A 27,444-nucleotide genomic window follows, 5' to 3' on the forward strand; every position below is an offset into this window, starting at 1 on the left:
TTTTCTTGACTTGTGACTCAATATTCAAGTCATACACCATATTTTTAAAATGTAAATTTCTGTAGTCATCCTATTTTTAACTATCTTTATAATGAACCAAGTATGAGTTTTAAAAATCTGTACTGTGTGGAGAAAGCCACTATCATGTTTTGACAAGAAAGTAATGAAACAATTTAACTGTTCATTTTGTAGTTGATTCATTGAGAAAATCAACACACTGGCAGGCTTTCCATAGCCGATTAAATGCCACAGCACATAAAATCATGTGAAATTTGGACATAATGTCTAATACATAATTTAATATATATCATCTCCAATTCCATGCTTCATCCTGTTTGTTATGAATTGATAACGCTTGTATTTAAATGGGCTTCCTTTCTTTTTTTTCCGGTACGCGGGCCTCTCACTGTTGTGGCCTCTCCCGTTGTGGAGCACAGGCTCCGGACGCGCAGGCTCAGCGGCCATGGCTCACGGGCCCAGCCACTCCGCGGCATGTGGGATCCCCCCGGACCGGGGCACGAACCCAGGTCCCCTGCATCGGCAGGCGGACCCTCAACCACTGCACCACCAGGGAAGCCCTAAATGGGCTTCTTTTTAGAAACTCTGTTGGAATCATGAATCACAATTGAGTATTTTTCTTATCAGAGCATCAGAGTAGTTGATGGTCAATATTGTCAATCTCCAGTCCAACTTCAGGGAAGAGTCATGTGACAGGAAGTACTATTAAAAATAGCATATTTAACTATCTGCTTCCAAACAAGGGTAGAGCCAAATTACCGCAAAGATGGTTATGTTCTTTATGCTTTTTGTGAAAAAAGAGAAACATTTGTTAGTGTTTTGAACTAATAGTTAACACAGTTTTGAAAGATTTTTACACCAACCAATGTAATACTTTCTTGAAAATTGAGCATGTTGCTCAGTTTAGTTCTCAATAAACAAAAGGAAATAAAAAATCTGTTTCATCTGAACAATTATTTTCAATAGTAAAATCTACCAGCCTCTCCATATTGAAGCATCTTTTTGTTCCCCTCCTTTCTTTTCTGCCAGGCTTTTCCCCTCTGGCGTCCACTCGAAGTTTCTCTATATTTCTAGCATTGTCCAAAACCTAAGAGTCTTCCCCAAATATCCTCCCTTTGAATAAATGCCTCCAACCACACACTGAAGAACTATTTCGCATTGTATTACCTCAAGAACTTGGGAATCAAATGCAAGCCTCATAGCCCCTCTTAGTTTTGTCTATGGGACTAGAACTAGAAGGTACTGGAGGAAGTTGTGGTGGTCTCACACAACTCACTGTACATATTAGAGTCAAAATCCATATAGATTGGTTCTTGAACTTTACTCCACCTTTACTCCAGCTCAGGAATACGCCAGTAAAAACTCTAGTGTTCGTAATAGTCATCAGTTTACATATGGCAGGAAAATCCCAGATGCTGTTTTACAAAGGAAGCACAATTAGAGTACATTCCTTACATCATGGGCAAAACTGTTTACCTAGGATTAGTTGTTGAAAACAAAGCATTTTTTGATCTTGTATAAAATAAGTGTGCTGCCTTAGAAGGATGTGGTGTTAAGCGCGATACAGATGTTAGGGAATGAGGGCAACCACAGAGCTCAGAACACTGCAGACATTTGCACTCGTGGATAACGTCTCTGATTTGACTGGCCGCATAGCTTTTATTTATGTTTGCTCTCTTGAAATAATTTGATTTTTAGTTTTTAGATTTTCCTAACACACTTCCACTAAATTGAGAACAGATTTGGAGGAAGAAACCATCCCCAGTTAACCTGTGGCTCCTTAGCTGCTAATACAGGATCTGGTAGCCAGTAGGTACTCAATACTTGGTGATTCCAGGAATAAAATGCATTTTAAATACACTAAAATGTTTTTTTTCTAAAAGCATGATAAAATATTCCAAAAATCTTTTAAAGATCACATTTTTTGGTAAAGCATGCTGTAAAAATGTATGCACGATGTGTGAATTCCATTTGTTTATTTGTAAGCATCAGAGTTTTGAAAAACTCATTTCTAGATCTTCATGAAGTCTTCAGTCAGACTTTGTTTGGCACACGCTTGGTGTCTGCATTCAGATGTGGCCATAAAATAGTCGTGCACAACCTCCACCAGTGCTGCCATCAGCTAATTGCCACTTCAATCAGCCACCTGTCCCCCCAGAAGCTGAGCCAGCACAAATGGATGCTGGCAAATAAAACATGAAATTTCCTGAAGAGCCACAACAAGCAGGAGACATGTCCCTAGACCCAAATCATGTGGGTCTCATCAAAGCATAGCGTAGAATCATGAAACAGTAATAACAATGCAATATTAGCTCTGAAATCTAAATACAGTCCATTGCCTGTCAAGTAGACACACAATTTAAAAGGTAACATTTACTATTGTTAAATAAATATCAAGCATTAACAAAGTAAAATTAGCAGATTGAAACTCAAATAACAATTTTAAAACAAAAATTCTTTGGAAACGTTAAGCTTACATTAAATGGATGAATAAATGCAAACACGCATGAGATGTGAGGAAAAAAAAAATGAATCCATCATATGAGCATTTAATATATGCCCAGAATGTAGAATAGAATGCCCTTAATTCCAAAGTAGTATTAGCATCTCTGTTAATGCTTTCTAAAAAACAAGCAAATCTGTTACCTTGTATGAATTATTCAGACGATATTATAATAAGTTTTATCCTGATGGCAGGAAGAAACACCTTAGATTTCACAACCATTTATAATCATGACTCAAAATCTTAATGCTATCCTAAAGGCACAATGGTTTGATGGCCAATTATCCACGTGTAGAATTTCTCTTTATCCCTCTCACCCGCTCAAACTTCAGCATCCCAAAAGAGTACTTCACAGAATGGAATGCCCTAAAGTGAGATATTCTACCTATGTTTTAGGGGTCACTTAATGGCTTTGCAAAAAGTACTTTTGACTCTGAACTATTTTTGCCTTATGTGCTGATCTTAAATTTCACCTTTTTAAAATGGGAAACACCTGTGTTTTTAAAAAATCTCCAAATTTTCACTGGTGAAAGTCACAAGATTCTAAAGTCAATTACTTTGAATAGTTTAATTTTTAAATTTGTATTTATTTCATTTAATTTGTTTTATTAAAAATGGGCAAATGTAATGTGTTTTTGGTAGTAAAATGGATGATCAGTAATATTCTTTTAATTTAATTTTGACCAACACACATTACAACTTCTGAGTTTTTTCCTCTGGAATTGCAGAATTATGGCTCCCTTTATATAGTGTTTTTATAGTGTTTAACCTTACACAGCAAACAGTATCTCTCATGATTTGCATATTCTTTAGTTGCTTTATGTAGAAATGGGACTAAAAACACCTATGTCACTGGATGTAGAGAGACAAATTTTAAAAAGATAGAACAGCTGACTGTTTAAAAAAGAATTCAATTTCTCACTCCCTTACTTTTTTAGTTGAAGGATGTATATTGGAAATCAGTGCAGATGAAGTCTTTCTAGAATAGCATCATATGAAAAAACAAGAAAAAATGAGCTTCCCTAATATTAATGAACATCAGTAGAGTGCGTATTATTTTAACCAGTCATTGTTCAGAATGGTTTACCTTAAATGCCTTTTTAGTCTTCAGAGCCTCCCTATGAGATAGATATTAACACTGTCCCATTTTACAGAAGAGACAAACGAGGGACAAAGAGAAAAGACAGGCCCGAAGCCACAGAACTGGATTCGAACCAAGGGGCCTGGAGGCAGGGCCATGGATGCAGCACCTCCTCATCTCGATACTGACTGGACGTCCAAGATAAGGAAAGTATCACTGTTTCAAAATGTTGAGGAAAATCATGAGAATCGGAATCAGCGTTCCTTCTCGACAGTTCACCGTTCCGTTGTGGTTCCTTTTGTACTAATCCAGGCAACATTGCTTTCCAGTTAGTATCATGCCGTGGATTCTGAAAGATCAAAGCATTTCAGAAATTCTGAAGCCCCATAGCAATGTAATCTCCTAGGAGAGGAATGGCCAGGGACAGCCTGAAAATTCAAGCAACCCCGCTGGGAAAAAATGAGAAATGATTACACTGGGCACAGGGGAAATGCCTTTGGCCAAAGTATTTCGTGTATACACAAAGGACAGATTACACCGCCTATTGCTCCGTCCAAAGCAGCACTCGCTGAGACACTCAGCTTCTCCACTTAGATGAGATGAAGAGCTGAGTGAACTCAGCTGGAAGCGAGCCCATTGGTTCCAGATGGTGTAGACAGTTCAGTCCTGGCGCTCCTGAGGCAGTGGCAGCGCACAGGGTTTACTCCAGGAGAAGCAGTAGGGGTTTGCCAGGGCAACCTTTACTTCTTTGGTGTATGAACAAAAAGCACATCAATTTCAGGAACTATCTCTGCTAACAAAGCAGAGCACAGACATGGGGTGATTATCTGCGCAATCAAGCTGAAAAAGTCTGCCTTTGACTCAAAGGCGGGTTATTTTGAGCCCCGTCTTTAATAATCTGTTCAATTGCTTTGCTAAATTATTTCACTTCTCTGTAGAGCAAGCATTAAGAAGTTATTTGCTTACTTGAGGGGTGTGTGTGTGTGTGTGTGTGTGTGTGTGTGTGTGTGTCTGTTTAATGGTAGATGCGTCCCTATACTGAGTCTGGGTGCACTGTGAACATCAGGATGAATTGTGCCCCGGCCCTCCGGGCTGTAAGTCCTTAGAGACAGAGCCACAGGCCAGAAGAAGGACTGCCATGCTGCCCGCCATGTGGTGTTGCTGCTGCCACCTGTGTGACGACCTCTTGTGGTCACCAAGCACATGGTTACAACCACTGTGTATGGGTTTGGTTTTTTTAGCTGTTTGTTTGCATTTTTAGTTTTTCAGCTTTACTGGGGTAGAAGTGACAAAATTGTAATATATTTATAGTGTACATCATAGTGATTTGATATATGTATACATGAAGGGATTCCCACCATCCGGTTAATTAACACATCCATCACTTCATATATTTATCCCTTATTTTGTTGAGAACATTTAAGTTCTACTATCAGCAAATTTTAATTTTACTATACAGTGTTATCTACAATGGTCCCCTGTTATACAGTAGATCTGTTTTGTAGCATTGTTTTTTAATTGAAGTATAGTTGATGTACAGTAATATTATATAAGTTGCAGGTATACAATATAGTGATTCACAATTTTTAAATGTTATACTACATTTATAGTTATTATAAAATATTGGCTATATTCCCCATGTTATACTATATATCCTTGTAGCTTATTTTATATCTAATAGTTTGTACCTCTTAATTCCTCCACCCCTATATTGCCCTTCCCCTCTCCCCACTGGTAACCACTAGTTTGTTCTTTATGAGTCTATGAGTCTGCTTCTGTTTTGTTATATTCACTTGTTTGTTTGTTTGTTATATTCACTTGTTTGTATTTTTTTAGGTTTTACATATAAGTGATATCATACAGTATTTGTCTTTCTCTGTCTGACATATTTCACTTAGCATAATGCCCTCCAAGTCCATCCATGTTGTTGCAAATCGCAAAATTTCATTCTTTTTTTATGGCTGAGTAATATTCCATTCTCTCTCTCTCTGTGTGTGTGTGTGTGTGTGTGTGTGTGTGTGTGTGTGTGTGTGTGTGTGTGTAGCTTCTTTACCCATTCACCTGTTGATAGACACTTAGGTTGCTTCCATATCTTGGCTAATGTGAATAATGTTGCTGTGAACTTTGGGGTGCATGTATCTCTTCAAATTGGTATTTTGGGGTTTTGGTTTTTGTTTTTTAAAAATATATCTCTTAGGAAATGGAAGGAATACTTCATGCATTGATGGAGGTGTATTTCTTGCTATGAGGGGAGTTTAAACAGTGACTATAAGAGCTTCAGTGAAGAGAAGTAAACATCCGCTTGGAGGGATGGAAAACTGACTTCCCTAGTCTGTTCTGATTCCTAGATCTCTGTTTCTGTACTTTCTGTTGGCAATATGCATATTAGTGCTACAATTTTTAGACTCCAGAGCAATAGTTTGGAGATTGATCATATTACAGCAGGTAGGATAAAAGGCCATGTAGCCATACCTGGACTGGAAAATTTGCTTGAAATTAATCACAGAACTTTTAAGGTAAGCAGACTTTTTAGGAAAATAAATAACGTGATATTACTGATTGTAAATGGATGTTGTCTGTGCATATAAGCAAAATAGTTCTTGCTAATGGCTTCGGGGTCATTTCAGTCAATTCCTAAGGTTTGGCAGATCATAATTCAATTTCTATTTAGTGTTCATTTTGACATATTTACTGGCTGTGTGAATTTAGACAAGTTATTTAATATCCATGATCTCAGTCTCCTTGAGAATGGACTGGGGAGACTGGCACCTGCTGCCTAAAGATCTTGAAGGTTCCAAGTTTTATCTATGTCCACATTCCCTAGCACAGTACCTCTGGAATATATGTAGTCAATAAAGCTCTATCCCTGTGAGTATGATGGTCTTCAAATCCATTATTATCTGCTCCTAGCTGATCACTGTAAAAATGAGGGAGTGTCTCAAGATATTCTGCCTTGGATTATAGCTCAATGTATTTTAGTAGAATAGTACTTCTCAATTCAAAATAATTTACTTTGCCTGATTTGTTTCATTTTATTTTCCAATACTTAAACTCTTTTGTTTTTCAAATTTTATATTTGCATGTATTTCTTTGTCCTCTCCATTAGTGAACAGAACACAATTTATTTTGAGAGAATGCTATTTATGGATAAAACATTGAGACTAATACATTTTTCCCCTTTTTAAATGAAAAATTATTCATATCTTTTTGATTGTGTACAACTCCTTATGCAACATTTCTGCTTATTGTTGAAGATAAAAGTTTCAGCTACAATTATTCTTTATAATTCCCTTTCTCCTTGGCCAAATACCAAATTTGTTAGATTATGATCACTTTTTCTGTATATAATACTAATTTTCAGCTATTAAGATCCTAGTTATGATGAGGTAAATTACTATTCAATACTCATCTTTTTTTATTCAGTTTCTCCTGTGAAGTATGATATTCACTATTTTCATTATGCAGGTAGAAATTTACTTTTAAGGATATAATCATTTATTTCCTTTGATCACCTTCTTAATAGGCATTGGTAGCCTCAGGGTATTTTTTTCTCATTCTATTTCTCTCAAAACGTGTTGTGTCTATTAAATCTGCTTCTCAGTATCTCCTACATTCTCAGTTCTACAAATTCCCTCTTACTGAGCAAAAGATCAAACCTTTCTTTCCTGTGTGATGACTTAAATTCAGCAATGGGGACTTCTCTGGTGGTCCAGTGGTTAAGACTTCACCTTACAGTGCAGGGGGTGTGGGTTCAATCCCTGGTTGGGGAGCTAAAATTCCACATGCCTCAGGACCAAAAACCCAAAACATAAAACAGAAGCAATATTGTACCAAATTCAATAAAGACTTTAAAAAATGGTCCACATCAAAAAAAAAAATCTTAAATAAATAAATTCAGCAATGAATTTTATATCATAGTTTTCTTTGCTTATTATATATTCACAGTGTTATAAAATAAAGAAATAGGAAAGAGAATTTCTTGCAAAACCGTTAAGTTAAAATACAAAGTAATAATCAGTCCTTACCAACAAATCAGTGATGAAAGGGGAGCACCTCTTCCTTTTCATAACTGTGGAGACTGGAGAATTGGACTCCCAGTTAATTGTATGTCTCCTGTCAAGTACTTCCCTTTAAACTGATGCTTTACAGGGGAGTACTGAACTCTTCCCTGGACCTCACAAATCTAAATTAACCTGAAGTACAACAGAGGTTTTAGGAGTTATATCACGAGTCTGGAAGAGAATTTGAAAATATCTCTATTTTAGGAAGGCTTATCTTAATTATTTTTTTATCAGTGTAAGCATAACATTTTCAAACAATGAACGAGAAGCCTAAAACTTAAATACATATCAGCTGGCTGCTCCTGTCCATCTAGTTCCCTCCACAAAATTCTAGACACCCGTCCCATCCCCCACCCCTGGACAGAGGTTTCTCTAAGTAGCATTTTGCTTTCCCATAATGCCATTTACTAATTCTACCACCATAAACCTACCATAAAATGATCAAAATTGCTCTTTTATACAATGAAATACTGCATTACATGGACTGGCTAAACTCATGGGTTAGAAAATGGAAACAGTGCAACTCACCGTTTGGCTCATTGGTGAAATACAAAATATGTAAATATCCATAACTCCCAAAGCAAAACAAAACAAACAAAAAAGAAAATAATTGCAAATGCAGGTTTATTAACTTCTTCAGGGAAGGTCATGGTAATGCTACTACAATGGATGGAAGTAATACAGGCAATTATCCCATCCTATCAGAAGAAAAAAAAGTTAAGCAAGTTGTCTAACTGAATTGACTGGTTAGATGACTAATTATTACTGTTGTATTTAGACAGACCCATAGGAATAGTTAGGAATTCCTAACATTCCATTTAGACTGAAGAGACTGAATAATGTTTCTTCCCTTTCCGGTGGTTAGTGCGTTGAAAGCCAAGTAAAATATTAAACTGAAAATTCTCTTTAATCCACATCCTTTACACTACATGATTCAAATGAAATGACCTCTTCGCAGATCTGGTCTCTCAATTTAAAATAAATGCAATGAGGGCTTCCCTGGTGGCACAGTGGTTGAGAGTCCACCTGCCGATGCAAGGGACACAGGTTCGTGCCCCAGTCCGGGAAGATCCCACATGCCGCAGAGCTGCTGGGCCCGTGAGCCATGGCCGCTGAGCCTGCGCGTCCGGAGCCTGCGCTCCACAATGGGAGAGGCCACAACAGTCAGAGGCCCACGTACTGCAAAAAAAATAATAATAATTAATTAATTAATTAAATAAAATAAAGGCAATGAGATACCTATTCTGTTCCGTGTCTTTCAGTTGAATAGAAGGTAAGCCAGGGAAGGGGGACCCAATGGCAGATTCCAGAGAACTGGGACAAGTGAGTGCTCATCAACGATTGTCTGTTAATAAACCACCTGTGATCATTGTTTACAAGTTTAGTCTAATTCCACAAATGTAGAATAAAAAAAATTCAGAAACGCACTTTAATTTTTAACTCATGTTAACAGAAGAAGCAAAAGCACATACTTACAAAATATCAGCAGTACCATAAGATGGATTTAATTTTAGTGCTTATGGCCCTTTTTTAGTATTAAGTTAGTATAATATGTTAAATTTGTTTATTTAAAAAAAACTAGTAAGAAGACAAGCCACAAACTGGGAGAAAATATTTGCAAAAGACACATCTGAAAAAGTACTGTTACCCAAAATATAAAAAGAACTCTTAAAACTCAACAGTAAGAAAAAAAAAGGATTAAAAGTGGGCAAAAGACCTGAGTAGTCACCTCAACAAGGAAGATATACAGATGGCAGATAAGCACTTGAAAAGATGCTCCACATCATATATCATCAAGGAACTGAAAATTAAAACAACAAAGAGATAACACTACATAACTATTAGAATGGCCAAAATCCAAAATACTGACAAACAGCAAATGCTGGCAAAGATGTGGAGCAAAAAGAACTCAAATTCACTGCCGGTGAAAATGCAATATTGTGCGGCTACTCTCAAGACTGGTGGGGTGGCTGGATCATATAGTAATTCTATTTATAATTTCTGAAAACTACCCTATTGTTTTCCATAATGGTTGCACCATATTTACATTCCTGCCAATAATACAAGGGTTCCAATTTCTCCACATTCTCACTAACACTTGTTTTCTGTTTTGTTTTTTACAGGCTCCGGACGCGCAGGCTCAGAGACCGTGGCTCACGGGCCCAGCCGCTCTGCAGCATGTGGGATCTTCCCGGACCGGGGCACGAACCTGTGTCCCCTGCATCGGCAGGCGGACTCTCAACCACTGCGCCACCAGGGAAGCCCAAGTTACTCAGTAATTTAAAGCAAATCCCAAACATCAGATCTTTCATAGCCATCCTTGTCTTCTAAAGAGATTTTTCTCTTTTCAACATGCAGAAATCCCATGTTATTTCCAGGTATTCAAAATATAATTCATCCATACCATTAATACTTTGTAAAACTACCCAATTGGATGTGGAAACGTTTATAATAGCTATAATATTTTTAATAATTGTCTATGTCTTTTAAAAATGGTACACACAATACATTTTGCTGAGTATAGAAGCTGGAACCAATGAAATTATGAACAAATTTTTCTTCCCATGGCAGTTTAAGCAGTTCTGAGTCTCATGACAATTTTGAAGAGGATGAGAATAGGAATGTTTGGTGATAATTGAAACAGATCATGTCTCATTGTTTTCGATTTCATGTCAGTTTCGAAAATGAGGGGATGCCAAGGTCTGAGGTTCTCTGGTCATAGGGAAATCCAGTGTGCACTCCTGTCCTGAAGGATTTTAGGGCTGACATGATTTCCTTGAGAATTTTCAATTCCAGATTGCCATTTTACAAATGCATATTTCTATTATATGTCCATGTGTGAGTTTTCTTCCTATTTGGTAGAAAATTGAGGTAACATTTAAATATTTTAATCTAAAATTACTGTATATATTTTTTCATTTTGGAAGCAGGAAGAGGAAAGAAGGAAAGCAGTAAGGGAGAAGGTAACTTTCTTTCACAATTCCAGTAGAGCCTTGTAATTCAAGATTTGTGAAAACAACTGTAATCTTAAAAAGTTTCAAGGTCATGAAAGACAAAGAAAGTCTGAGAAATATTTCACACAGAAAGAGACTAAAGAGATAGAGCAATTTAATGCAGCATGTCATCTGAATTGGATCTTCTACTTTCCCAGGGGATATTGGAACATCCAAGTTATTGGCAAAACTTGGATGGGTCTCTAGATTAGATGGTGATAATGTGTAATGTTAATTTCCTGATTTTGATGTATTTTGGTTATGTAGGAGAATGTCTTTGTTTGTAAGAAATACCCACTAAAGTGTTTAAGCGGGATGGGGCATTATGTTGGCAATTTATTTCCAAATGATTCAGGGAAAAAAAAAAGAGACTCTTTGCTCTAGCCTTGCAAATAACTTTACATTTAAAATTATTTCCAAGCCACAAATTAGACAAAAAAAGATAAACTAAAGTTATTTATTAGACAAACAAAAGAACAATTTGCAAAAACAGTGGAAACTTTTGTTTATCAAAACTTTTAATTAAAAAAGGGAAGGTGATTTATTTCATTCCAAGGCAACTAACCTGAAGTGGTATTATTACATACCTTTATTTTGACTTTGTATTTTATAAAGTCTGCAGATGTCTAGGTCAGAATTGTCTGATAAAGGAAAGACATTTATTACGTATTTATTCCATGTTGAAAGATGATAAAAAGGTTGACTATTCTGTTAGAAGTTACTTAACAGAAATCTTGATATAATATCTGTGTAATTCTTGTTCCTTAAGAACATCTTGTATTAAAGCTTTATCATGCAAAGCTCAAATGAACCTTGGAAGAGAGATACCAAAAAGAATATTGGGCTTCCCTGGTGGCGCAGTGGTTGAGAGTCCGCCTGCCGATGCAGGGGACACGGGTTCATGCCCCAGTCTGGGAAGATCCCACATGCCGCGGAGCGGCTGGGCCCATGAGCCATGGCCGCTGAGCCTGCACATCCGAAGCCTGTGCTCCGCAATGGGAGAGGCCACAACAGTGAGAGGCCCGTGTACCACAAAAAAAAAAAAAAAAAAAAAAAAATATATATATATATATATATATATATATATATATATATATATACATTTAGAAGTGTTGTGAGCATCAGAGGAATGCTATAGTCTGTCGTAGATAATAGGAAAAAAAGTGTGGTGCTTAAAATAGGTGATTCAGATTATAGTAAATTAGCAATTTTCCATAGCTTGGGGTAAGCATGATAAAAGCTTCATGACAAATGCACGCTTTCATTCTTACTTACCACCAAATACTAATTCACAGTCACTATTAGACAGCAAAAATTATTTGATGAAGACATTGCTTAGCCCATCAGAAATGTGTTACTCAATTTTCTAAAGCTATTAGTGCTTTGAGAGAATAAATCCCTTGAGCCTTTTCCAGCTTCTCCCGTGTTGGTGTATTTACGTCACATTTTGAATTACTTTGAAGCTATTCAGATGTTTTAGTCGCTTATAAATTTGCTTTCCTGAACATTTGTTTCTGTGCTGTTCATTGTGACGGATATGAGTTTTTTGAGGATAATTTAAAACGTGGGATTACTTATTGATTATTCTCATGGTCATTTGCACTCATGATTCTACGATAATTCTTTGTGCACAGAACCCTTTTGTATTTTACTTACAAGTTTTTTTTAAAAAACATGTTTATTTATTTTCAGAATGAAACACTTGGAGAAGAAAAAAGCAAACCCGAAGAGCAGATGCTTTGAGTGATTTCAGAGACCCATCTGGAATGAAGGGTCTTAGCAAAGACAACCTCTGTATGTCTGCTTCACTCTTCTCTCTGCAGCTGGCTTCCCCTGTCTCACTTAAGGCTGCCAAAAGCTTCCAGCATGGTAAGGATACAATCTTGAGAAAGAAATTGCATCAGTCTCTTAGCCCAGTTCTAAAGTCCTTGGGAATGAGCTGTGATTAGCCTAGTCTAAGTCAGTTCATTGCAGCCAAAATGCAAGACCATTACACATGCTGGGAGTCACCCATGTGACCACGTGGATTTTCAGAAGGGTCAGTTCTCAGTAAAAGGATTGGGGGAGGGGAGTGGGCAAGTAATCCAGCAATTGCTTGTTATAATTATGATGGAAAACAACATTAATAATTATGGAAACACATCTGATTAACTAAAACACCAATTTAATAGCATACCCAAAGCTCTATTTGTATTAAAAGTAGATTCCTATCAGGACAGAACATCTCCAATTCCACATTTCTTCAAAGTCAAAGTTAATTTCAATGCTTATTTGAGTATATATATGGTACCACCTCAAAAATCTGCAAGAGACCAAATGTTGGATTTGATGACCCGGAAATTCATACCACAAAGCACAGTCAATTTTGTCTTTCCATTCCTCTCCATCCTTACAGAGAGCAACATCTGGATTGAATTTTTGTGTGTATATATATATATTTATATATAGTTTTATATATATATGTATAGAGGCTTGGAATATAATAAATGTCAGAACTGGTCTGGATTTGACAAGCAGAGCTAGAGATCTGAGTTTCCTAAAATTACAGCATGTACCTTCCTAACAGTCTTTGTAATTCATTCCAGAGTTCAGCTGCCCCCTCATGAAGTAAGCCTGGCATGATTTCTAAAAAGACCCTTGTACAAGGATGACCTCAATTGTGAGTGAGAATTTTGAAGTACATACCATGTTTTCAACAGGAAAATACATTTAGAGTGTTTATGGGGACAACTCTTCTCCACTGTATTAGAAAGCAGATTCAGAGCAGCATGGGTCTCATGCAATAGCACCTAAGCAAGTGTAACACTGGTACTAATACTTCTGTGATGTTTCTGTCGGTGCTGTTTCTACACAGAAAAGTTACATGCCTTTACTGGACGTGCTTGCCATCACGAATGGATACAACTTCCAAAATCAGCACCTGTTTCCTCTCTCCTCACGGGCTTTGAAATCCTACTAAATCTGCTGCCAATATCCTTTCTTTTTTTTATACTCAGTGAAGTGGGGAAGTAAGGTGATAACAAGATAAAATAAATGAGAAAAAAGAACCTCTCTTTAAAATAATGCTACCTATTTTTGCTAAAATCAGTACTCTACATGTATTCTCATTTATATATTTTTTATTTCAAATTGGAGCAAATATTTCAGTAGAGTAGAATTTAAGTTAGAATTTTTAAACTTTAATACAGTATTAAGAAGCAATATTGGATTTCTGGAAGTGTCAAACTATTTTCAGGTTTGACTAAAAACCTATTAATTAAGAGGAAATGCAAAAAAAGTGTCATAATACAGTACCTTGAGATGCTGAAATAGATTTGCAGATGCCCCAATTCATAAAATCACAGAGTCATCCATCCAGATCCTTTGACTTTTAGCCTTGCATTTGAGCTGTGTATTCAAAGCAAGAGCTGTCTTTGGAAGATTCTTCATGGAAGACCTTTCTATTACTGAATTCCTGGCCAAACTCTGGTCTTCCCAAGCATCAGCAGAGCATCACTTCCGTGTGTAGCTTGTGTGATTTCTACTCCAGGATAAATGTATCTTTTCAAGTCCAAAGTGAAGATAATAGCTTGTTACCATGCCCATATCCATAGACAAACTTTCTGAAGCTAAGGGGACTCTGGTTAAACTTTAATTTCTATGATTATATTATTGTAGGCCCTATATTCCATTTTTATATGCCCCTAATTTTATTTCAAATATATATTAAGGACCTCAAATGGGAACAATTTTAAAACGAGGTTGTCGACGGTCAAATTAAGTCAGCATCATGAATGCATTAGGACTTTCAAGACATTTTCAGACAGCTGAGTAGGTTCCAGATCAACAGTAAAATTAAATAAGACGTGTATGAGAAAATGTGGATTGGACAGTGAGCTATGATAAGCTCCAGAAGTCTCTGGCTGTCCACCGCAGCTTCCGTCTTCTGAAGCAGAAGGAGGTGGACGAGGCTCGGTGACTTCCCAGCCATGGGAGGTGAGGGCACCTTGCAGTGTAGTAACGGTCTCAGGACTCCACTTTTAGAGTGAGCCAGCCTGACCCGGCCGTAGTTCTAAATGAATCCACTTGGAGAACTTGGGCAGGTTGTACGGCCTCCCTGCCTCTAATGTGGAAACAGTAATTGTACTGACCACCCAGTGTCATTTCGAAGTTATAATGAAGTAATGCTTGGAAATCACAGTGTTAGACACGTAATGCATGTGAAATAAATGTTCACTGTTGTAATTATTTTGAAAGTCCCATTCTCATCTCCTCGGCTGGCTGGCTCAGAGCTCCTCAGAGATAGGCCAGAAGCAATACACCATCAGGCTAACACCCCGGGTCAAAATAGGATGCACTTTCCTATAAAATGACCTTACATTGTCAAAGCAGCCCTGAAAAACATCAGGACTCAGCTTCCACCAGTTGAATTCAGGGAGTTCCCTGTATTCTTCCCCCAGATTGTCGACTTAGTCAACAGTAAAGAAAGGTCAAGGGATAAATGTGTGGGTCATTCTTCCAAGCTCAGAAAAAAAAACCAAGCTCAGACGACAAGAGTAAGGCCCTACTGCTTTTGAAAACAGTCACATCCCAGAAGGTAGATTGTGCTAAAATAATTAAGGTCAGATGTCGAAAGTTTCTTAGTGCTTGTAGTGACTTGACTTAAAAAAAGTATCTGCTCCTTCTTTTGTCTTTCCACAGCCTTTCTGAGCCTACCTGAAAAGAAAAGATTTGGGGTCTTGGTTGGGAGATGATCTTTTCCTCAATGCAGGACCCGATAGATAATCCCTAGATATGTCAGATCTGCTCCAGCTTTGTCAGGTCATGTGCAAAATAAATAGGTTTTCTCTGTAAGGCCTGATGTGGAAGCTGAGGGGGAAGGGAGGGTTAGGGAGGGTGTGTAAACTTGCCTTTTGTTCCCTCCTTGGTGATATTCGAACTTGGCTTTGGAAGATAGACTTCCCAGGGCCATGCAGTAAATTCATACTCTGTAGGTGCCCACAGCTCCGGGCCATCTTGAATTCCTCCATTTGAAATGCATGTTGCAAGTCTCAGAGGTGAAGTGCATTTCATCTTTTGATCCAGATATTTCAGTTCACTGAAGCCCTGCCACCTGCAGAGAGAAAACATCTCACCAAATCCTCATTGGAGCTCCAGTACATACAGGCTGGTGTCTCCCTGTTAAAATAAGCAAATTCTTATCAGTCAGCATCTGTTTCCCTTTTTTTTTTTTCCAAGAGCCTGTTTACCAGATTTTTCATTGAGAGACTTCCCCATGGAGTATAATTCACTTCGTTTTTGCTCATTCATAAGATTTTTTTTTATATATCTCCCAGCTGCAACTATTTTAGGCACATTTCTGAAGACATAATTGAATGTGAGTCGTTTGAGTGAAGCAGAGCTGCAGTGCAAAACTGAGGCAGTCTGAGCTCTTTTGAAATACAGTAAATGGACACAATACGTATTTGTTGGTATAAGTACGTGATTCATTTGGTGAAGAAGTTTCTCAATAACATCTTCTTCACGTCTATTCAAAAATGAAGTGGATTGTTTTTTAATATGCAAATGTCTGGAAAAGACTGTTTAGTTTCTTTTTTTCCTCCAGAAGTTGCCAGTGCAAGGAAAATAATCTAGACAAAGTAAACTCATCACTTTCATACAACACAAAATCAAATCTCTATTGCCAGGCGTTCCCATGGCAACTGCCTTCCTAAGCAAACTTCTCGACAAAATATACAGCTGTTATTTTATCTCGTTGCTAAGTTCCCTTGACAAAACCACACTATAATAACCACTCACATATATGTGGTTAAAGGGGATAAAGCTCCCATGGGCCTCACATAGCTTATCTTTTAAATGATAACTTAGGAATTCGACCTTCCATCTTCAGCACCATATGGGTCTTTTTTATTTCTTTGCCTTGAAACTCTGCCATATTAGGAAAAATCCATACAAATCTTTAATATATCTTACTGTTAGTTGTGTGAGTAGAATTTTTTCTTTGTTTGTTTTCATTATCTAACAATGGAAAAGTATTTTAAATTTCCAAATTTTCATTAAATGAGATGATGATGTGTTCTAACATTTTATATCTACACAGTAAATATGTATCTATCACTATTTATTCTCATTTTTTAAGCATTAGCATGACTGAACTAGTCTTTGGGTACCAATTATTCTGCCCGTCTCTAGAGAGGAACCAGTAAGAAAATTGAACTCATTTTATCAAACTGCCAGGAGAGGGGACGGACTACCTATTACATGTCCAACCATAACATATTTTAGCACCAGCACAAGCTGTAAATAAGCCAGAAGAAAAATAGGCTCAAGCCCTAAAGGAAAGTCAGATTGCCATGAAATATTCAGTGAGATTCCCTTCTCTCACTAGTGAGGCGGCCCAGGATAGCAGGGGAGGGATGTTCCATATCTCGTAGGAGGAGGTCAATGAATGACGTCCCCTTGACAATAGAGCTCGGGGCAGTGACACTATTAGCCTGCTGCATTTCTCCATTACTTTCCTTTGAAGTAATGATCTTTTTTTTCAGCTTAATTTCACTGTATTTGACAAGAAAACTGGTTGTTGATGCTCCTTAAGATTATGCCATAGTTTTCAGAAAGATTCATTTTTGGCAGTGTTAGAACATAATATTTTATTTGCAAATGAGAGCCAAAAATAGCTTATCCCCACAGTGTTTTCATAGAAGTAAAATGCAAGGAAAATCCTGGTTGTAATTCCTTATCTAGGTCAAAGTTGGTCATCGAAGCCTCTACTTTCATTCTGGAAACGGACAGAGTGGCATTTTCCCTCCACAGTCTGTCTCTGGATCCATACCTATATGCATAAATTAAAAGGGACCCTAGTAACTTCATCTTTCTGGAAATACACACACACACACACACATTAGCTTTGTCATCGTCTCACGTGGATTAAGGTGAAATCATGGTTTATATGAAGGACAAACCTACCTTCAAATTCACATCTGGATCAGTATTCTTTCAGATTCTTATTATTTATTTATTTATTTATTAGTTTCAGGTGTACAGCAAAGTAATTCAGTTATACATATACATGTATCTATTCTTTTTCAAATTCTTTTCCCATTTAGGTTATTACAGAGTATTGAGCAGAGTTCCCTGAGCTATACAGTAGGTCCTTGTTGGTTATCTATTTTAAATATAGCAGTGTGTACATGTCAATATAATAATAACATTTATATAATTTATATACTATTGTTATATAATATTTACACACTGATAATATATTATATACATACTATAATATTCTCCTATGCACTTCAGTGACATTGGAGCCTTGACAGGAGGAAGCCCCAGTCCTAGTGAGCAAATCCACGGTGATGCCTGTCAGGTTCTGCAGGAAACTGTTAGAGAAATATTCTGGAATTGTGTCTATCCATCTCCATTAATTCCAGAATGCAACCTCTTCCTCATTGTAGAAATTAGAAGTTTCCATATTTAAGAGAGTTAGGATATTTCAGAGTATTTCATAACTCTGTTTCTGACCACAATTTTACTATTATCAATGTAGTCTAGAATTTATCAATTTAACCTGTAATTTGACCGTTTATTTCCCAAATGCTACATCACACAATTTCCAAAAGTATAAATTGGCTCAGGGTTTTCTCAATTGCTTGTGTGCCCTCCACTATACTCAATAACAATGCAATCTTTCATTCATTCATTCATATATTCATCCAGTATTCAGTACGAACTATGGGAAATACAAATGACAATAATCCAGGGTCCTTGCCTAAAATTACAACTTAATTGAGAAGGTATTATCAGCAAATATAATGCAAAGAGAAAAACACTCTCATAAAGTGATGAGTACAGTGCTGGAGAATGCCACAGGAGAGACTTTGAGAACACTCATGGAAGATGAGACCTAAACCAGGTGTGATGGTTAAGTCAGATCTCAATAGACACAGAGAGAAGATGGCACTTCGAGGATGAGGGAGCAAAAGCAAAGTGGTACCAAATGTCAGGAATATTCAGGAAGAAGAGTGGAGTCCAGTGTGGCAGGATATAGGATGTGCGAGGTTATGGCAGAAGACAATGCAGAAATGAAAGGCTGTTTCCAAATTGTAGAATGACACAAACACCAGTATCGTGTGTGCAGTGGGGATCCATTGACTGTTTTTGAGACATGAAAAGTCCTGAAATATTTAAGCACTTAAATGCAGTAGGAAAGGCGATCAGAGTACCTGAGTTGGGGGCCAAAGCTATGGAACTCAGTGAGGTTAAAATGATGCCTATGGGAGGGCCCTGGAACTGATAAGAAGAAGGTTTCGATTAGAATGGGTTTGAAACCCACAGCGGTTTGTTACTCGTGTTTTCTTGGCTGGAACAGAGATCGAGGGAGTCATAAATGTAAAAATATTTCTAGTTTTGATATTTCTCAACAGTCCTTCCTAGAGATAGTGTACACTCAGAATGAGAGCATAGCACCTGAAATAAAATGAAATATCAGACTATGTTTCACCTAACATCTTTCACAGACCATTGGTGATATGCACACCACCCCTTTAGAAACAGTTTACTGTTGTTTCCTTGTACTGCAATTCACATTTTATGCTTAGTAGCTTTTGATGTGTGTATATGCTGGTTCCCCCAAATAAATGATCAAAGGAAGATAAATGTCCTGATTGGGAATGATCACTTGGAACCTTGATGCCACAGCATAAGTTTTAAGGGGAATATTAATGAGTTCAGAATTGGGAATTTTGAGCTTTGTCATATAGGCAAGAGAAACAGAGAGATAGGAGAGAGTTGAGTATTTGGGTCTGGACTCATGGAATGAATATGGTTGAGAATAAAGGTCACCAGCTTTAATAATTGTATATATTACCTAACACGAAGTCTTATACATAGGTCATCATTAAATGCTTTGACTGCTAATAACATCAGTAAAAGCTTGTGGTTCTCTAAGTCAGTTTTAAGCATTGATGTTTTATTGATTCAGAGAAACTTCATGTAAAATCTCTGTTCAATGCCACAGTACTCAAGATGTAGACATTTACAATCTCAGAATAGTACCCTCGAGAGAAATTTGCCAAGAACTAATAATCGAGATGCTATACAGTCAGCCAACTGTGATCTTTTTTAGACAGTAGAACCATGAAATATGTTTCCTATTTCAGGGCCTACAATAAAGATTTTTTCACTATTGTAATAGGAAATAATTCTGTTCACTACATAGCATGTCAAGACGAAATTTATGTTTGAAAAATATTTCACATTCTGTGTATTTTAAAGAACATCTAGATTCTCATTTAAGGCATTGGAAATGTGCAATGTAATAAAAAATAATAAATTCATATTAACCTTACTGTTACTTTTTTCCTAAGGGAAACTTAATAAATGTAAAAGGGATAATGGGGAACCATTCATGCTCTTCCTAACATTAATTAAATTAGATGAAGATCAATTAATGAGATATAAATATATTATAAATATATTCATGTATGTTTAATATACTTTTTTTAATATGATGAGTGTAGGAAATCATTTAGATGCAGTTGGTTATGGATACAGAGAAAAAGTTTCTCAAGGCAATGTAGAAAATGAGAAAATGAGATGGACATATGAGACAAATTGAGGAACTTATTGACAATCTAGTTTCTAAAAATAATTTAGTGATAAAAGTAGCGATATTTTTATGGAAAAATATATTTTCTATATTTATCTTCCATCTATCTATCTATCATCTATCTATCTATCATCTACCTATCATCTAACTATCTATCTATCATCTATCTATCATCTATCTATCTATCATCTATCTATCATCTATCATCTCTCTCTCTCTCTATCTATCTATCTATCTATCACCTATCTATCAAGACTTGCATACAGAAAAAACAAACCCTTGGCAACCACCTCATAGATACACATCCAAGGACATTCAAGCATTTATTTTCCTCTCGGTTTCCCAATTCACACTCTTCACTATTTAGAAGTAGGAAAACTGATACCTGGATCCCTCAGCTGTTACCCTCACCTGTTGTGTGATGCTAGTCAGGCCTCTCCTTCCTGTCATATATAAGGTTAAATTCAACCTCATGCGTTGAGGGGTGGAGAACACCCTGAATATGTTTAAATGAATTCTAGACAGATGTTTAAATGTGATTTAGTCTTCATTGTATTTGCTCCTACTGTTCTTCTTTTATTTCTCTGAATTTAATTCTCATGGCATACATTTAAAGTAGATGGCCAGGGCTTCCCTGGTGGTGCAGTGGTTGGGAGTCCGCCTGCCAATGCAGGGGACACGGGTTCGTGCCCCGGTCCGGGAAGATCCCACATGCCGCGGAGCGGCTGAGCCCATGAGCCATGGCCACTGAGCCAGCGCGTCCGGAGCCTGTGCTCCGCAACAGGAGAGGCCACAACAGTGAGAGGCCCGCGCACCGCAAAAAAAATAAAAATAAAAATAAAATAAAATAAAGTAGATGGCCAGTACATTCAGGTTTGGCAATGAGGATGCATAGAGAGTATCATTGTTATAAAATAAAGTGAAAAAAAAAAAAGCAATAGATTCTCATTAGCAAATGGTTCCTCCATGGGCAAGTAGAAGACTGACAAAAGGTCCATAGCAGTCCTTGTCATAATAATTAATTAAACAGATAACATAAATATACTGGATGAAATAAACACTTTCAGAATATTAAAACAAATGTCAAAAGAAAGAGTGCATGAGCAGGCAGAAAGGTAGGTGCCTGGAGTCGTCTCTCATCCTCCACAGCCAAATACTTGCAAGCCCTGCAAAGAGCCTGCACACCCCTTTCCTCTACTGCTTAGTTCAGAACATCACTCTTCCTCTTTGCCTCTAATCGCACCATTTCGTCAACCTTCTAACTAGACAATGAATGTCTTTTTTTCCCATTACTTTTTAAAAAATGACTCATCACTATTTAAAACACTTAAACAGACCCCCTTCCTCCGGGATGGAACCCATCCCCTCTGGGTGGCTCATGAGGATTTTCATCATCTGATTCCTGGAATTCCTGCCACTCTAGGTGGAGACCGCATTCTCCAGCCTTACTGAACTAATTACTTCTCACTGAGTCTATCTTCATTTCACATCCCTATTTCCTCCCACTTAATGTTTACTCTCCTTCTTTTTCCAGGTAACTCCAAGGTTAAGACTCAGTTCATGAGTCACACATTCAAAAAGGGGGTTTGTGCTGTCTGTTCGTTTGAACACCTCTTTTAATGGGCTTATGTGCATGTATATGCAAGTTTATCCATATCAGCATTACAGTCTACAACTGACAAATCACAGTGTTAGAATCAGGTGGGTTTCAGATGCAGACAAGAAGATGGAGTTTTGTGGTTTTATGATGACTGTTGTTCAAAGTTGATTCATGGTCTATTTTTTAAAGCCTCTGGTTTCACCTCACAATTATGTTATAGATTTAGAAATACTTTTTTGTGATGTTTTCACTGTTATACGTGATTGTAATATAGTACCAAGAAAGAAATTATTTTTCTTTGAAGGACTATGAGTGTTTGTTTAGATGAGTTTGTCTAGATGAGTGTTTGTCTAGATGAGTGTTTGTTTCAGTATAACAAGTCTAAATTGAATTTTTTTGTTTTCTTTTTCTTTTCTTCTCATTAATTTGACTGCACATCAGTGGGGAGTGTGTTTAAACAATCTAAAATAAATAAATTAGTTGTTTGGATTAATTTGGGAAAAAAAAGGAAAGATTACACAAATGATGAAAAAGAAGGCGATCAAAGCAGTAGATGTCCAAGAGTACATAAACAAAAGAAAACAAAGAAAGTTGGTGAAATAATCAGCAGGGTTATGCAAGAAATAGGGAAAAATCTAAAATAACTAGGAAAAAACACAGAGCCATATATTTGATATGAAGAAAAAATCTGAAATAAAAGCAAACTGTATGCAATGAGAAAACTTAGAAAACGGAAAACATTGTTAATGTAACAGTGACAAAATTCTGTTCTCTCACAGGAAAATATATAAAATATTTAGAGGATATTTTCTTAAAATAGAGAGTGGGAAATAGAACAGAATTTCGTTTTGGCTTATTTTTAGTGAAAGTTTGAATAAGATGTGACAAATTTCTTCTCTTAATTGTTTTCCAGGATATCTAGCGTTCATGGTCAGAGATAAATGGCAATTTATTGTTAACTTTAGGTGTTTTGTAATTTATATCTTTCCAGAATATTTAAGTGTCTCTTAATGTTCCCATATATGAGTTGTATATGACCCCATTTAACACCCATGATCACATATATTTTTCAAAGTGTTATTAACTGATAAATCTCTGGAGACAAGAAAATGGGACACAAATTGAGTGCTTAATTAATATATTTTTATTGAGTGAATTTTATTTTATGGTCATACTCATTTAATCTTTGACATTAACAGTAGTAAAGGCAACTCCCAGAAAAATAAAGTAACAAAACCACACTTCTTTTTACTTCTTTCCTGAAAAGAAATAAGATGGTCAGATAATTTTATTTCTGTGTGATGAAACAAAAATACTACTCTAAGCATGCCCAGGAGATTTTCCTGTCATGAGTCACATCAGTGACAAGGCATTGTACCTTTAAGAAATTGATTAGTACCAATCACTTCAGAAAGACAGTCTGTTCTTCGTAAGGGCATGTTGAACTGGACAGTAGTTTTACTGTTGCCCGGGGTTGCCCACACTTGCCACACGTGTCTTCGAGGGATGCTTTAGTTAAATCTTAAAGCACATATTCTGTTCTTCTGTGAGAGAGTTATTGTATGTTTATTTATTTATGTAATTTTTGCTCGTTCTAACTTAGATGTTATATTTTTTGCTTTGGATGCACGTAACAGATATAACTCACACTAACCCAAGTACAAAGTGGGTTTAATGTAAGAATGCCTGAAGACCGAGAAATTCAGTCTCATTCAGGCATCTCTCAACAGAGACAAATCCAACTCCTGAGCTACATTTCCAATTTCAGTCTTGAAAAACATAGCTAATGAATCGTGTGGTCCAGTTCATCTTTCTACCCATGGTCATAGCGTTCTGGCTGGTCTGCTTGTTGGATGCCCACTCCTAGTGCGATCCACTGAACCGAGGGTGAGTTCATTCCTGATGCATAAACTATGGCTGGAAAACAAGAACAGGTGCTGAATTTAATTCTCATGGCATACATTTAAAGTAGATGGCCTTAGCAGGTTGGCCTTAAAGAAGAATGTGAGAAGAACACTTCACTGTCATGTATATTGAATACTAGAGGTGACGTGGCTAGTACTTGTTGAGTACTTGTTGATGAGATATACCCATTTTATTCACTCATCTATTCCACAAATATTTGTTGAGTTCTGCTCTCAGCAGGCGTTGGATTAAAAGCAGGCAAGCCACCTACTTTCCTCACTCCTACAGTGTTGAGTAGAGGCAGATACGAATCAACTAAAATATGATCAAGATAATTGCAGATGGTGATAAGATGTATAATGAAATAAACAATCATATTATGAAGCAGGGTCAGCAAACTTTTTCTTTAAAGGGCCAGGTAGCAAAGATTCTAGGCATTGCAAGACATATTCTCACTGTGCCTGCTACTCCACTTGGTCATTGCAGGGTGAAAGCAGCCGCAGGCAATATTAAAAAATGAGTGTGGCTGCATTCCAATAAAATTTTGTTTACGAAAACAGGCAGTGAGTGCAATTTAGCCTGAGGGCCATAATGTGCTGACCCTATGTCATAGAGAATAACAGAGTGATGGTGGCTCTAGATAGTATAAAAAGAGACCTCTCTGAAGAAGTAATATTTGAGCTACTTTACAAAAGGTGAGAAGGAACCAGTTACAGGTAGGACTGCAGAAATTGCTCACCAGAAGGAGTGACATGGTAAAGGCCTTGGAGGGAAAGAACTTGGAACATTTAATGAAGAGAGAGGAGGCTGGGATGACTGGAGTTTAATGAGAAACTGAGAAAACATTATAATTAAGTTTTGAGAGATAGACAGATATCGGCTTATGTAGCTCATCAAACTGGAGACAAACCTGAATAACCTGTAAGAATCAGAACCAGGTCAGCCAGAACTAATGGGCAGTCTTCCTGGGGCATTGATATGTATCGGTCTGTATGTATCCCCCTTCCTGTCCCTTCATAGGATTCTAATTCCTTGGAAAACAATCGGATTGTCGTTTAGTATATATGTTGAGTCACAGTCTACAAGACTGCACAGAATGGAGGAAAGGACATTTCCCAAAGTGAAACTGAAGGAAGGATATATGGTGGGCTTGCAAGAACACAAATGCATACCCACTGCTGCTCTTTAGAGAGTGCCCAGAATGGTAAAGAAAACTTTGATCTTCATTATACTTATTTAATATTTATTTAACCCTTATTGATTAGCAGATGAAGCCAGAATGATGATGCACTGAACCATTCTTTATTGTTAAATGACTTTCTTTATCCCTGAGAATATTCTTTGCTCTGAAATATATGTTGCTTGAAATTATAGCCATTTCAGCTGTCTTTGACTCAGTAGTGCCTTGGTCATGAATAATTTTTGTATCCCTGTAAATATTTTTGAGCTGTGTCCCAAGATGCAGTTTCATTACTTGGTCATAGTTCAATCTTTTGGAATCTCACTTTTGATCCTTGTTAGGTAGGACCAGTGTAGCATTTTTTTTCTAGGTCTAATTTTCTCCCACTCCTTGAGGGAAAACCCTGATGATTATTCAACCCAAAGCCTCGTGAATAATAAGATTTTCTACTTTGGTTTTGGGGAATAGGAAATATTTCTGACTCTGTGTGTTTTCAGAGATTGCTTTTTCTAGACCTCGCAGGTGGTTCCTTCCCCAGCCATGAGTCCTTTCCTCACCACTTGCACTGATGATCAATACTCAGCGGAAGTTCAGGATGGACCCTCTGCAAAGCACCAGAGCTGTCTCTCTGTCCACCTGTCCTCTGGTGCTCAGTCCTGTGTACTTGAGCTGCCTTGGCCTCTCCAGGTTTTGTTTCCTTAACTCGGGCAGTAGGTCGCATCCCTCTGCCTTCCCATCTCGAGCTTCAGTCTGGAAACTGCCTCTAAGCAATAAAGGACAGCAATCCCGGAGCTTACCTCATCTTCTTCCTTTCTCTTTAGGATAGCTCTACCGTGATGCCTCCTGCCCTGTTCTTAAAAACTGTTGCTTCTCATGTTTTGCCTATTTTTAAAATTGCTTCAAGAGGGAGGGTCAATCTAGTCCCTGTTACTCCATCTTGGCTGGAGGTGGAAGTCCTCAGTTGCTATGATTTTTTTTCTCAATTTTTCCATATATACCCCCAGGCACTTTCATTTGTACACATCAGTTCCTAGGTGATCACATCATGACTTTTAAGGAATCTTGTAATCTGAAAAGTTTGAACAGTTTCCTAGAACTCTCCAAAGGTGCTGTGAGACCAGCATTTAGATTCCAAGAGGGAATTAATGAATAATAATGTTATTTATTGATATGTTTGCAAAAACATCACTTCTAGGTTAAGAGAACTTTTCATTTTAATAAAGAATTGAAGATCTTAAAAATGCAGATGTCAGTAATTATTTCTATAATACCTGCTTGAATAATTTATTTAATAACGTTTCTTTTGGGTCTTTTATACCAGTTTGTATAGATGACAATTTTGTCTTAAAATAAGAACTCCCTGGGCCACTGTTTGAAAATGGATGGCACGTCTATTATATGCTTTATCGTAAGATAATCCAAATTGATAGTGCAGGGGAATATAAAGATGTACATTTTGTAAGAGTCAACTCAGTGTCTCGAAATTCCTTCCTCTCCAGCCCTCTTACTTCTAGCATGAGGTGGATGAATGCCTTCTCCATGGAAGAACGGAGGTCATTTCTCATGGTCAATCTAAAAAAAAAAGTATTTGAAACTGCTGAATAAATTTTAGAGTGTTAGAACTAGAAGGTATATCAGCTAATCTAGCTGGATCATTGATTATGATATATTTTACCTAGTAAGCTTATAAACCAGAATGCAGATTTTAATAATTAAGCAAGAAAGAAATTATTCAATATATCATCAAATGTAACATTCCATCATGCATCTATATAAATTATTGAATAGCTCCAGGAATGGAATTTTTAATAAATTATATTCAAGGATACCATGTTGGTATCCTCATAGGAAATAAAAGTGTTTAAGACAAATTAAAAATTTTTAATTTTTGTGCTTTTTTTTGTAGGCAATACACCATTTTTTAAGAAAGTGATGATGTGATACTGATCAAGGAGCTCTATTTTAATGATTTTTATTGGTGTTGAACACATTTAATAATTTCACCTTTTATATATATGTATATATATCTTCTTATATATATACAATATATATGTATTTTAGAACATCAAAACAAAATTACCTTGTTATTTTGAAATACTTTATAACTTTTATATGTTATCCCAGATGTTTAAATATATATTATATATACTGTTTACTTCTCAAATGTTATATATTCATCTCAATTTTCAAATTAAATAAATGCATTTTATTTATGCATTTATCTTATGCAACTTACACATGCATCCAAAATATTAATTAATCGCATGGATTTTTGCCTATGTGTCAGTTAGCTATTGCCATAAAATGTCATTTAAGAAACCATCCCTAAATTTAACTGCTTACAACAGTCATGCATGGTTATAGCCAAGGCTCGGAAGACACGCCAGGCTTGGCCAGGTGGAGCTGCCGGTCTTGACCGGGCTCTATCACGCATCTGGTACTTAGCTGCAGATGGACTGGTCAAGGTTGGGCTGGACTGCGGTGTTCTAGCTCCCTTCCAGGTGTCTCTCATTTTTC

The sequence above is a fragment of the Leucopleurus acutus genome, assembly GCF_964270905.1.
Source record: "Leucopleurus acutus genome assembly, chromosome: 1".
Lineage (NCBI taxonomy): Eukaryota > Metazoa > Chordata > Mammalia > Artiodactyla > Delphinidae > Leucopleurus > Leucopleurus acutus.